We start from the raw sequence: 13903 nt of genomic DNA on the forward strand, positions 1-13903 counted from the left end.
AAGCGCTGTTGTTATTAGTAATATTTCTTAATATTATTTCATCGGTCTGCTTTTTGAATTAAAACCATCTTTGAGCAAAAAGATATTTCCATAGAGTTCTCCCAGCTTTCAGAGCTACCCCGGCAGGCTGCTAAGGACATGCTGTCTTACACTGGACAAAATATTTTCTCCAGCACAGATCTGCTGAAAAACAATTCAGAAAGTCTGTCCAGGCCGATGTTTGCTGTCCGAACTGTCTGGAGACCTCCAGGCCTTCCAACAAAGCGAAGCAGGAAAGCCAGGAAGGTGCTGTACCCAGCCCAGGTGAGAAAATATTTGCCACGTCAGGAGAAAGACCTACTCAAGCGGTGGCTGCTCTTCTTTGCTGGCATCATCCTCATGCAGGTCTTAACTGAGGATCCTGAGCAAGAGAGACTGGCTGGGGGAAAAAGCCTTAGAGAGCAGCCGCTCTGTGCACCAGCATCACTGACGGCTGCAGGGAACGGCTCCAGAGAAGACAGAGCTATTTCAGAGGCCCCAGCAATCATTTTCTCATCAGCTTATGGGCACCAGCCTCTCAGGCAAACCACAGCAGATGTGCCACAACAAGCACGGAGACATCTGCACGCCTTCTGCAGGCAATGCTTGACCAGTTTCTCCCGTGCAGAGCACTAAACTGTGTGTGAAAAGCTGTCTTCCTATTCCTGCTCTTGGACATCAGCTGCTGGAGCACTGTCGGCAGCAGAGGTGGCCTGTGAGCTCCTGCGCCCCTCTGAGGGAACATGAGGACTCTGGCTGGTGACACGGGGCCAGTGGTGGCCAGAAGAAGCATCAAAGAAAGCCCAGGGCTGCAGCAAGAGCTGTGCAGTTTTTACTGCTGATCCGTTTGTGACTGTGATTAGAGATTGGCGTTTCCGAGGGCTGTAACAAAAGGCTGCAGGAATTAGATTTACACTCCTGGGTCGGGTTTGTACTGTGCTAACCTACCTGTCACTGTTGCATAACTTTTTTCAGTGCCTCCATTTGCATGTTGTAATTTACTGTCAGTTCTCACAAATTAGAAGAAAGTAGCTCAGCTCTCAAAGCAATGAGAGTACAAAGATCCTGTGCACTTTTCTTCCTCTGTAACACTGTAAGAATAAAACTGCTAAGATCAGACTTTCACAATGTGTTTCATCTGAGATTTGAAAATTAAGGTTTGTCGCTCTGCTGCATGCTGAAAAATGCTGACCGTCCTGGGGAAATAAAACTGTCCAACCAGCAAGAATAGTGGGGTCAGAGCCACAGCAGGACCCAGACACTGACACGCTGGTGCCCAGCACTGGGAGAAGGTTCACAGACCTGGGTCAGGCGCTACGGCTCCGGTCGGGGAGATGGGGCACAACATGAACCACAGGACCGGGATAAGATATCTTCTTGGGAAAAAGCTGGGAGGCCCCTAAAGGAAACCATGGGACATGCTGGGAAAGAGGGTTGGTCAAGGGGGAGGTTGAACTAGAGATCACCGGTGGTCACTTCTAACCAACACTTCTACCATTTCTATGTTTATCAGGGGGTTGCTGGGAGTTTAGCAGCACTTTGTGGTTCTATGCATGAAATATGGGATTGGCCACTGGTCCAGGGCAGTGTGCTTGTAGGTTTTTTTGAACAGAGTGAATGTGGTGGTGTCTGGGGGCTACATAGCAAGGTGCAGCTCGGAGCTGGGCTGCTGCCTCCCAGACATGAGCAGGCTGCATGAGTTGGGAATAAAGACATCTGGCTCAGGAGCTGCTTCTGCTCCTTGTCCAGCCATGGGGCTTATTGCAAAGAGCCACTCATGGCTCCTCGCTGGAAATGCAGAGTCCAGGATTTTCAGTAAATGATATTTTGAGCTTATTGAATTTCCTGGGCCGTTTTATCAGCCAGCCCCTGAGGCTGGAATTCAGCTGCCCTAATTTAGGCATCCTGAGGAAAGTCTGAGTAAGTCTGCCTGGGATTTCCCCAGCCCAGCACCCCGGGAAGAGCCTGCCTGGGGAAAGGCCACCTGGAAAACCTTCTCCAAGACATGCCCATGCTCTGGACCCACATATCTCATGTATCAGGGCTCCCCACCATGAAGGTCAGTTCCAAAAGGCCATGCTATGCCTTTGCAGCCCCCAGCTTTGCTCTTCAGGGCTCCAGTCCGACCTTCCACCCTACAGAACAATTTCAAACTTTTGCCGGGTTGCTCAGGGCTGTGTCCAGCCCAACTTTTAAAATCTCCAAGCATGGAGATTTCACCACCTCCTTGGCCAACCTCTTACACTTGCCTGGGACTTAATTCAGATCTTTTCCATGCCACATGATGACAGACAGCTGGTGTGCCTCACATAGCTGTTCGCTGACCAACATGTCTCAGAAAGCAGGTCTTTTCATGGCAACAGCAATTAGTTCCTCAGGCCCCGATAAGAGCAGAACTCAAATGTTTCATAATGACCTAAAGCAGCTGCATGTGACCCAGGGATGGAAGGAAGCCGGATCGCACATGCAATGATTGCAGAAGAGGTGTGGAAAAGCCAAGCACAGCACTGCAGGCCAAAACAGACAAGCTGCAGCCCACGGCAATTGCAAAGAGACCTGCAAAAAAAAAGTAGCTGAAAAAGCTGAATCGCTAACAGAATTTAGCTACTTAATTTCTACTGAAAAAAAAAAAAAGAGCAATCTGTCCATGTGCAGCCAGGGAACTGTTTGGAGTAAGGAGCAGCTGTGAGATGACTTCTGTGGGTGGTGGTCCAGGATGAGCCCTTCAGAGGGGCTCTACATCCCTTGTGTAGGCAGGGGAAGACATGCAATCACAAGGAATAATTGCATGTGGAGTTTTGTAAAATTCTGGAATTGTAAAGATTGTTGAAAATAAAAAGATCTTTCAACAATGGTGTTGGTGTTGGTGTTGAAATCTTTCAGAGTTGATTGCAAACTTGGTGAGCAAGGACTTCCCCAAAGCCCAGCATACAGCAAAGGCATCACGAGAGGGCAGCAGAGACAGAATCTGAGCAGGACCCAGAAGGCAGCGGCCTGCAGTGTTTCAGACACCCAAATATGAAACCACAATGGCGCATATACAAGAAATTGCTGAGGTTGCTGTCAGTACCTTGCAGAGAGCTGATGTGGTGGGAAAACAGAATCTATCAACACAAACTAGCATGCTGGGGCATAATCCAGCAAAATGTATACAGAGATGCCTTCAATATAAAAAAAAAAATCACCAAGTCTTACAGGTGAGAAGTTTTATTGTTCCATACAGCGTGGGACAGCGAGCTGAGGTATATGGTAATGCAGATGTAACAGAGGCCGCCATCAACCAACATCCAAGCCCAACATTGACAGCCTAAACCAATGCAACCACTGAAAATTCATTTCAGACCTGGTAGCTTGAATGAGCTAAATACAAAAAGGACCGTTACAATCAGTCTGTTGCATGAAGTCTAGCATTTCACGTCGTGGTCAGCCCCTACTCCTATCTGTTACGTTCCTGTTTGCTGCAACACTTGCTTTTGGCAGGATGTAACATGGACAGGACCAGCTCTGGCCGAGGGCAGGAGTGAGGGACACTGCCAGGACCGCACATCCTTGCTCCACAGCATGGTGCTGTGAGCACTGTCACGCAGCCGACCCTCGCCCAGCCCTGTTGTAGCTACTCCCAGGCCTGTGCATCACCAGGGCAGTTTAGAGGTACGTGCACCAGCTCCAGCTGAGCTCACAGGGGACGAGGCAGCCTGGCAGGACGGCTTTGGGAGCTTTGGTGCCCCGGAGGGATAATATATCTGCACTAACACCGCAGTCGGCAGAGCAGCGTATCCAGACAGGCTCTGTAGCTGGGACATGCCAAGACCCAGTCCTGTGCTTACATTTCCAGCCCCACACAGGGCTTGTGGCTCCTGCTAGTAGCTGCCTTTTCTGCGAGGGGAGCTCCTCGCACCCCAGCTCTATTGCCCCAAAGGCCTCCACCCTCACCTGAAGTCCCTGGGCCAGAGCCTGTGTCTCACTCCTTCCTCTCCCAGAGCTCCCAGTTCCCTGCTCTGCCCACTCCAGAGCCTTCCAAATCCATGCTACAGCCCCAGCCCCTTCTTTCCTTCTACGACCCCTCCCTCCAACCTCTTTCCTTACCCAAGTCTCCTTGGGCCATCTCAGCCCACCCTTCCTGCTGCCCTAGAGTCCCCCAGGCCTGCTGCTGGGCACAGAGTCCTTTGTTCCAGGACACATCGCTGCTGGTAAAGTCTCCTGGCAAACAGCATCCAGATGTGTACTGGGAGCAGCCCCTGGGACATTCCCACCATGTTCCCTGCCTGGAAATGGTCCCTGGGGAGCGTGACGGATGCACTATCCCGAACCCAGGCCAGGGACTGTTCTGGCAGTTTCTCGTTACACATAATCACATTCCTGTACCCAGCAGTGTCCCCAGGAGCTGCTTAATTTAGTACTATAGATGTGTCCTACGGGACCAGGCGCACTGAGATGCAGCACTCCAAAGATGCTCCTAAAGGGGAACCTCTTGCCATATTTCCCTGATCCTACAACATGAACACTTGACCCCCTGTCCCCATGCCCATCCAGAGCGGACACAGAGCTCCTCAGTATTTTTCCCAAGGGAGCTATAAGAAGGCTGTTCATAACCTCACTAGCAGAGAAAGCTCTGCGGCAGCTTTTAGACTCTCTGCTTCCCTTCACTGCAACGCGAGGGGTACCAACGCTGCTCCCTGCGGAGGCATGCCATGGGAATTATAAACACAGCTGCTTTCATTAGGCACATTATTCACCCTCTGGCTCACTCTAAGTTGGACTGATGGTGTCTCAGGAGCGTAATGGAGAAAATAATAAAATGGCTTTTCATTGCACTGCCTCACCTAGATATTACGTGCTGCACTACTCCATTGCACAACTGGATGTCTGAAAAAGGAGAGCCTGAAATGACTACTGTAAATAAGACTTAGACAAAAGAAGACAAAAGTCAGGGGAAATTATAAGAAATCAATAAATCAATGAGCAATCTAGTGAAGACACACCAGGGTCTGTACCTCTCCTTGCCTCACAGCATTAGAGAGCCACTCAACAGGGCTCAGAGCCATGAAATTGAAAACTGGTTTGTGTTCACTCACACAGCAAAAAATGAGTGAAAATTCTTTATGGGAGACAGAAAGTTTGATTATAAGGACCACAGGATTACCCTAACACCCAGCATTTCTGCTTCCTGGAGCAAAGCAATGTTCTTCACCGGTATTTCCTCTTAAATAGTATCTTCAAAAAGTCCATCTACTTTACATCCAGAGACTGTGTAGCTCTGTCCAGCTGATCGCTAGTCTAATGTTTTGGTTATGTTTTCACCTGGTGTATTGAAAATCTCCTCTGAGCACACCCTCTCCCTGTTAACCAGTGTTTTCCTTCCTTTCCTTTCTCCTGCTCGGGAGAGTTTTCCCGAGCTTCGGCTTGCTCGTGGCCATGTGTCTGGACAGCCCCAGGGAAGGACCCATCTTCATTGACATCATCGTAAAAAGTAGCTGAAACAATGTCAAGTTTGTTAAAAAGAGGCACGTGTGGGAGAGGCCATTGTAACGGAGCCTCCGTGCGTCCTCAGAGGCTGCCATCAGCACACACCAGCCAGTGGCCCAACAACGCTGAGTGTCATCATGGCCACACGGCATGGGCACTGGCTCTGGGAGGGTGCTGGGGGAGACATGGAGGGACCTGCTGGCACCATGGCGGTGATGGGACCCTAGGGGACATGGCGGGTACCTGGGGTAGGCAGCAGTGACTGTGGAGCATGTGGTGCGCAGTGGTGGCCCAGGAACATGGCGGCAGCCTGAGGTACACGGGGGATCAGGGGGACATGGCAGGGCCCTGAGGTACATGAGGTAACCTGGGAACGAGGCAGGGCCATGAGGTACACCAGGGGACGTGGGGACATGGGGACACAGCCCAGCCCTGAGGCATGTGGGGGTCACCTGGGAACATGGTGGGGCCCTGTGGCACACGGAGGACATGGCTCAGCCCGGAGGTACCAGGGGGACACTGGAACATGACTCAGGCCTGAGCACACAGGGGATACGGGGACACGGCAGGGCCCTGAAGAAGGCACACAGGAGACATGGGGGGCACAGCCCTGAGGCACACGGGGGGCAAAGGGACACGGCAGGGCCCTGAAGCACACGGAGGACACGGCGCTGGCCACAGGCCGCCCCGCCCGCGCCGCCGCTCCCGCGGGCGGCCCCGGCCCAGCGCCGGGCCCCAGCGCCGGGCGAGCCGCGGCCCCCCGCCCTCCGCGCCGCGTTGCCATAACGACGCCGCCCAGCGGGCTCCGCAGCAGCGGCCTCCCCGCAGCGCGGCCGGCAGCGCCGCGCCGCGCCCCGCCATCCCCGGCCCCCCGCCGTCCCGGAGAGCTGTCGCTTTAAGAGCGGCGAGGCCGCGGCCGCCCCCGCCCTCGCCCGCCCGGCGGCCGGAAGGGGGCCGTGATGCAGCGCCCGCCCGCGCCCGCTGCCGCCGCTCGGTCTCTCAGGTAAGCGCGGCGGCTCGCTCGGCCCCACCCCGCCCTCCGCCGCCGCCGCCACCGGGGGAGGTGCTGCCCGGGGCGGCGGCCCCGCCCCGCCGGGTGCCCGCGGGCCCGGCCGGCGGCGCGGCGGGGCTGGGGTCGGCGGGGCCGCCGCGGTTCCGCCCCGTGCTCGGCCGCCGTGGGCGGGCGCAGGTGCGGGAGGAGCTCGGGGCCGCTCCCAGGCGCCTTTCGGTAAACCCCGCGGGGCTTTCGGTCTCCCGCTGGTTGGGGACCAGCGCCCGAGCGAGGAGGGCTCAGCGGGGTCCCTGGGGCCCAGGCGTCGCTCGCTCCTGGGGCCGGGCCGGCTCCTGCGGCCCGGGGCAGCCCACGGTGGGCAAGGGCTGCTCGGCGAAGGCGGGACAAGGGTCGATGAGGCCCCACAAAACCGGGGAGCCCTGTTTTGTGCTTGGCTGCACTTACCGCTGCGAGTTGCAGCACTTGGGTTTACTCACTCGTGTGTGCAAGAGCCCGTAAACTTGTTGAAATGCTGCTCTGGACAGTTCAGTGTTTCAAGGCAGTAACAAGTAGCGAGAGACCTTTTCAATTAACGCTGCCGGCGGTACTTACGGGGTTTACTTTCTTTGTTAGGCCTTTTTGCCTGCCATCGTCGGGAACAGGCTCCAGCACCGCTCCCGCTCAAGCCTGGGGTTTCTCTGCAGGTAGAAGGTGACGCTGGGTTTTGCCTCTCCGTACGGGTTATCCCTGCCCGCTGCCTGGCTCCTCTAGTCTGCTGGCACTGTGGTCCCTGTGGCCAAGCACCGACCCAGAGGAGGGACTGTGGCCTTTTTCTTGTTCTTTTTCTTTCCTGCAGCTGGATCAGCTTTCGGGCAGGTTCTTTGTGGACCTACCTGCAGCTGCTGGGGCTGTGTGAGGTGGGAGTAAGCAGGCAGGAGGGAGTAAACTGCGCTGCTGCGGCGTGGAATGGCAGTGTTAGTTACGCTCAGGTCCTGAGATCTGGTTTTTCCTCGCAAGCTTGAGAGTTAGACACTCGTGCTGGCTGATGGTTTCATTTGCTTGGTTTTTTTTCCCTTTATGAAAGAAAGAGCTTTCCATTTTTTTCTTAAGCAGAACTTTTTTCTGAAGTTTTCCCTCTGTGGGAAAACTTTGCTCTTAAACTTTTATTTTGGCTTTTTCTGGTTGTACTCGGTATTTCAGTTTTTTGTTTGCTGGTGCTTTTCCCTTTCTTCCTTTCTGTGCTGGGTGTGCTGGCTGTTTCTTTGGCTGGTCTGGCTTCTAAATGTTCTTTATTTGGGGGGGGGGGGGGGAAGCGGGAAGTGGGAAAAGAGAAAATACTATTTCATGTCAGCTTCTCTAGTGGGATCTTTTAAGCCAAAGGGGAAGAGGAAAGAAAAGAAAAAGGTGATAAAGTGGTGTTCAGGATGCTTTGCTTTGTTGGAGGCAGAAAGGGAAAAATGTTATGACGGAGTGACTTAAAATTTTGTTTTGCTTCTTTTGATGTTGAAAGATAAATCAACATTTTGAAACAGTTCAGTTTAAAATGCCAAGCTCTTCTTTTCTCTTCAACTGACTCCATTGGGGGAAAAAAAACCAGTTGTTCTAAAAAAAATGTAGCAGCAATTCTCTAGTTGTGGAGCCAGTAGTAGTGGCGTGTGTGGGCAGAGGCCTTGCTGCTCTTCCATCAGCAGTTCCTGCCTTCTCTCTGTGGACCGTAAAATTAGAAAGGCTCCGATGTCCGTTTAGTCTGATTGTCTGGGTAATGTGGTCTGTCGAAATCAAGAGAAGCTCTTTGTGAATTAGCTGCCATACCACTCGTGGCTTGCTCAGCCTGCGGGTTCTGGCCTCTGGTGTATAATTGAGGAAAGTAATTGTATTTTAAGAAGACTTAAATCTGTTACCCAGGTGTGTGCTTGTCTCCTGGGTAGATGTCAGGGTGTGTGAGCTTTCTCTTGCTGCTAGCAAGTGATCTGTGACCTTCTGATGGTCATAGGCTACAGTTTGAAAGCTGCAGCATCTTAAACTTTCAGGAGCTGTCCCTGTGAGACCCTGAGGCTCTCTGTCCTTTTCCTCCCCTGGGAATTGTCCAGGTGACCTGCCTCCTCCCCCACAGCTGGCTCCTTGCCTGTCCCAGGAGCTTTCATCTTTTTCGTTCAATTCACTGTCCAGGAAGACTTTATTTGTTGCGTCTTTCCTGAATTTGGTTTTTGTGCACAGTGACAAGCCTGGTCATGGAGAGCATAGGTCTGTGGTGAGGGAGGGAGAGCCAAGAACAACTAGAACTGGGTATAATTGAAAACCGTCAACTTTGCGTGAAGGAGGATGTTCAAAGCATGTGGCTGTCTACCGAGGCTTGAGGCAGCTCCTTGGATAACACCAATTGGAGGTTTGGATCTTCCAGTTCTAAATAGTCGTTGAGGAGAAAGTGGCAGAAAGTCTCCTGATTGTCCAAATACTGGGCAGTTATCTCGGCTGGAGTCTGAAGGTGAAATGGCAGCAGGACTGGGTGATTTTTCTCTAGAGATGCTGCTTGCTGCTGTAGTTCTGTACCATCTGATGTGGTTGCTGTTGTCCTGAAGATGTCCTAGAAAGACTTCAAAATGGTTGAAATGTTCAAGGACTGGTATCGGAGTGCTCTGCTTGTTCTGGGTTTCCTGCCCTTCCCTTCGAGGTGGCTGTTTCCTGGGGAGTTTGGCTGCAGTGGGGGTCTGTGCCCTGGAGGGACCAGCAATGTCTCATGAGAAGGCTTTTGGGTAACAGAGTAAAAGCCTAGAGCCCCTGCTGATGGGAGCCCAGTGCAGAGAGCAGCGTGCCCACCCGGATGATGCACTCCGGAAACAGTGCAGCTGCGTTCTGAAACTCTCCCTGTGGCAAGCCAGGCCCACTGGGATGCTGTCGGCTGGGCTGAGACAGCACAGCGCGGTTAGGGGCATGGGAGAGGCCTGGGCATCTGGAAGGAGAGAATAATTCGGGAAGGAGGCAGATATAACAGGGAGCAAATGCCCGCTGCAGTGGTAAACAGCACAGACAGAATAGCTGCTTCTGCCCGGCACGCCCTGGCTGGTTCAGCTTTAGGCAGTTTCTCTGTGAGCCCGTGGGTGAAATTCACTGTTTCATTCCCCAAATGTCCTGCCATCCCCTTGGGTCGTTTGTATCTGCTGGTGTTTGCCAGACATTGCCTGAGCTGCTCTTAAACTGCAGCTGTTTTTGCAGGTTCCCAGTTACTGCACGGTTGTTCTTACTGTGTTTATTTTAGTGGTTATAAACTGATTTTTAAAAAGGAGTTGGAACTTGAGCCGGAAAGTCTCCTTTTTCTTCTTCCCCTTCATGATTTGGTTGAGAAGCTGCACTGTAGGAGGTAGCAGCTGAGCCCTTCAATATTGCCCCCCCTTTATACTTTGAATTTTCTGAGATGTGTTTTCCCAGGGATTTGGGGGCAGTTGTCCTGTACCTTGATTTTAGTAGCTGACATGTTTGGGGGGGGTGTCTGCTCTTAATCTTGTAAAATTAGGAATTTGGCTAGGGAGCGAAAAGCTTGAAGGAGACTTTTTTTTCTCCTAGTTGTTTAGCCTGAATGTTTGTAGTCAAACAGAGCTATGTGTTTCTTTTTCTTAAAGACACAGAGAGCAAAAAGCTTCTTTAGGGCAATATTTCAAATTGCTGTGAGGTTCAGAGTTGCGTTTGGAGCTAGAAGGTGCCACTGTTGACCATAACAGTTTCACCATAACTCTATTATCCTGCATTCTACAGGGCAAAGTCCCTCACGGTGATTCTCATAGTGGTTTCAAGAACTATGGGTTGAGGTGTAGGTAATCTTTTTAAAAAATAATAAGTAGCTTTAGTAAAGAGACAAATTGAGGGAGAACCCAGTGCGGTTAACTTGATCCTCTGCTCTCACGGTAATAAATATGTGTTGCCTTTCCACTCTAATCTCTGCTTCCTTCTGTTTGTTTCATAACAGTTACTTTTGCAAGTTGAACTGAAAATAGGTGCTGGAAGTGGTGAATAATCCCTGGAAATTATCCATGGCCGGGAAGAGCCAAGGGTTCAGTCCTCCTGATCTCTTTTGTTAGAGACAGGCTAGCTTTTTTCTTTTTTTTTTTTTTCTCCCTCCTGCATGCTGTGTTGAACACTGAACAGCGATTTCTATGAAATAATTTTAAGGAGAGTCTTTCAAAGTTCTTGAATGACCAACTAGGGGCAGCTAAGAAAGGGTTGCCTGGGAGATGCTGTTGAGAGCAGCTAATGCGTGGTGTGACAGCTTTCATGGAAGAAAGTGAAGAAAGGCAGGATCGTGATCTGATCTTCCCTGCCTCCCCTTTGGGGTGCAAGAGTGGTGGTCCTTCTGGAAGGTCAGGGGTTGCAGATGTGACTGAGTTTGTGGGCACAAGGGTCGTGGTGCTTGTTCTACTCACCACAGTGCTCCTTCTAAAGGAACAAGGTGCAGCTGGCCCTGCAAAGACAAACTGATGGTGTAATCTGGGAATCAAATGCTGCACTTCATTTCCTACACTCTTTGCACTGCTCATGCTTCCCCAAGGCTTTCACTGGGAAGGAAAAGATGCTGCCTTGTGGGGATGTAGCATGGGGAGGAGTGTAGGGCTTCTGGATGCTCCTGCAGCACCACCAGGAATTTAGGTAAAATTCTGTTACATCACTTTAAGCAATCTCAGGGTAAAGCTGGCTTTCCAGGGAGCTTATTGTTTGTTCCCTCAATCCTCTTCAGAGCTCCCACTGTACTGGTTATTCCTCTCTTTGGGTGTGTGTCTAGGGTCCAAGTGATAATTGTGGAGAAATGCTGAAATACGTATCCAGAAATGAAGAAAATACTCTGTCTTATGCATTCAGATCACCACCGTTGCATGTTTAATGGATTGCTTTTCCGGATGCTACTCAACTTGCAGCTCTGAGTTTGTTCTTGCACTCTTCCAGCGCCTGCTTAAAATGAGTTTGCATGAAAACGTGAGTGCTTTCAGGCTGTGGAGAATGAAAACGTGATGCTCCAGTTAGGTGTTGGCAAACTGTCCTGCTGTCTGGAATTGTGTGGGAGGAGAAATGGTTTCTTGGTTGTGTGACCCCAATGGGGAGAAGAGCAGCTGGGGTTTAACAAACTGGTTAAAATTATATAGGCCCCCAAATTCTCCAGAGACATCTCTCCTTTCCTAGAAGCTTCCTTTAACAAGCTGATTTCTCAGGCTGATTGCTTGCAGATGAGATCATGCAGTGTGTTTTGCAGGGAAAGAATCTGAACTTAGAATGGTGAGCCAGAAAGTTTTAACACACAAGTCACATGCCCAGTGTCCTCATGGCACATACAAAACACTAGAGACTGCGAAAGCATCCGTCTTCAGGGCGGCTTTGTGCTCCAAGAGCTTTCTGAATATAAAGATACCAAGGGATGCTCTCAAGTGCTGGGTCCTGTTGCTTGGACAGCAACAGGAGATAGCAAGGAAGTATTTCATCTTTCCTTAGCTCTGTTTTTCTCTTTAGTGTGTGTGGTGTTGGGATAAGCCCAAGCGAGGGAAGGCTCTCATCTGCCTTAATTCCACAGACGTTTTTCTGCTGGCTTCAGCAAAGGAATTTATGTAGAATTGATGATATTTTTGCTGTTAATGCATCAGAACATACTGAGCAGGGAAGACAATGCTAATGTTCTGCTGCAGAGGAAAGATCCCACCAATCTCTGGTCCCTCTCAAAAGAGACGCTGTTCACCATTTCTCTCGATGGCAGCTGGCTTAAGGTGTCCTTAATAGAAAGGCCTCTTCTTCCAAAATAATCACAGCCATCGTTTAGGAATGTTGAAAATTAAGGAAAGCTCTTCTAAGGTGATGTTGGGTGGTGTTCCCAGCATAGGGGAGCAAGCTGAAAGATTTTGTTGCCAGTAGCTTTAAAGTACAACCCGTTCTCACAGGCAAGGTGGAAAGGCACCTTACTGATGCCAGGGCCTCCTTGTGCCTAAAATGATTTCTTCTTCCAAATCAAGGCGGCATTAGTTAATGCAAAAATAGATTTGAGGAGTGGGGGGAATTTTACTAATATTGATTATGGAAATAAGAACCACTTGTTCCCAAAATAAAAATTGTCAGACTGGGCAGGGAAAATTTCAAATCCCAAACCTGAAATCTGCCAACATTTTATGCAACTTGAAGACAGGAATGTGTAAAGCAAGATGCATTAAAACCTCCTACCGCTCCACATCAATGTTGTTCTCCCTGTAGGGGAGTCTCATTCTGTGGGTCACTCCTGTGAGCTTTGTGAAACAAATAGTTGAAAGTAAATCTTACAGGTGAGCACAGACTTGGTGGTATTTTTTTTTCCTGTCACTGTGCTGCCTGTCACTTATGCATGTCTGTTCCATGGGAGTTTATCAGAAGCTCTTTCTAATGCAAACTTCACACAGGTGTTCTATAGAGGTGGAAAGTCAAGCACATGGAAGTGGAAAACACCTATACGCAGGCTCGTCAAACTTCGTTTGGCATCCTTGTGAGTGTGTAGTACAATGCAAGTTGAAATATCTCCTTTCTATGTTGTATTATTTTATTCCCTAGGTAAAATATTGTGAACATAAATTGCTTTGGTTCCATGCCCTTACTCACTGGCTAATAATCCCAGGATCCTCCTTTTAATGCAAAGGGCTGGTAAAACACTTGTTGCTCTGATGGATTGCCGTGAGGTTGTATATTTTTTGTAGCAGCTCAACCATTTCATTCTTCATGCTGCTCCTGGATGGGATCCTGCTGGGTCTGTTCACAGGCTGTCTCTCCACCTGGAGACATGATGAGATGATCGCCCCAGGGGGCCACTGGCTCGGTCGAGCAGTGTGTATGCATGGGAGGTGATGATCTGTACCCTGAAGAGTGCTGCTTAAACCTTGTTTTGTTCATGAAGCTTCAAGTACGGAGCTGTTAAAACACCAGCCCACTCAGAACTAATGCTTGTAGAATGCATGAGCAAGGAATTAAACTGGGTGGAGTTGTTCCAAAATTTGGATTTGGGGCCTGTCCTCTCCTAGCGCAGCAGCTCTCTGGGTGTTTGCTTGGAAGGGCTCCCAGCATGGATGATGCTCTCCTGACCTGATTTGACTTTCCTTTCTTGATGCTTGGGTACTGTGCCCAAATCTGCCTGCAGAGCTCTGCAGTGCAGAGCTCCGGTGCCTGATGAACCTGAAACAAGTCAGCTCCTGTCAAGAGGTGGTAGGGAGATGATCAGCTCATATGTGCCGTGGGGGATGGAGGAGAGCGTGAGAGGACAAGAGGAGGGACAGACAAACGAAGGAAACAGTTGTGTTTCTTCCCCAGGACTGTTGTATGTCCTGAGTCTGCTAGCTGCAATTTGGAGGCCAGAAGAATAGGGTGGGGTATTTTCTTCCAACCAGATGAATTTATGCAGTGAAAATGAGAAGTGAGTTCAGTTTCTCTGGGAATAGT

The 13903-nt window shown here is 50.5% G+C and overlaps 1 protein-coding gene across 5 annotated transcripts in view; it reads left to right on the forward strand.

Moving 5' to 3' along the window:
* The first annotated feature begins 6424 nt into the window (after window positions 1-6424).
* LOC143168591 (discoidin domain-containing receptor 2-like) overlaps window positions 6425-13903 on the forward strand; it is a 63774-nt gene continuing 56295 nt past the window's right edge. For 2 of the 5 annotated variants that reach the window (XM_076355164.1, XM_076355169.1), the window contains exon 1: window positions 6425-6487. The gene's annotated coding sequence lies outside the window, so the exon portion shown is untranslated. Of the gene's footprint in view, window positions 6488-6648; window positions 6713-7108; window positions 7187-13903 lie in introns of those variants that run through there. The other 3 variants (XM_076355168.1, XM_076355166.1, XM_076355167.1) reach the window with 3 other exon arrangements.

Source organism: Aptenodytes patagonicus, chromosome 18 (genome assembly GCF_965638725.1).
Source record: "Aptenodytes patagonicus chromosome 18, bAptPat1.pri.cur, whole genome shotgun sequence".
Lineage (NCBI taxonomy): Eukaryota > Metazoa > Chordata > Aves > Sphenisciformes > Spheniscidae > Aptenodytes > Aptenodytes patagonicus.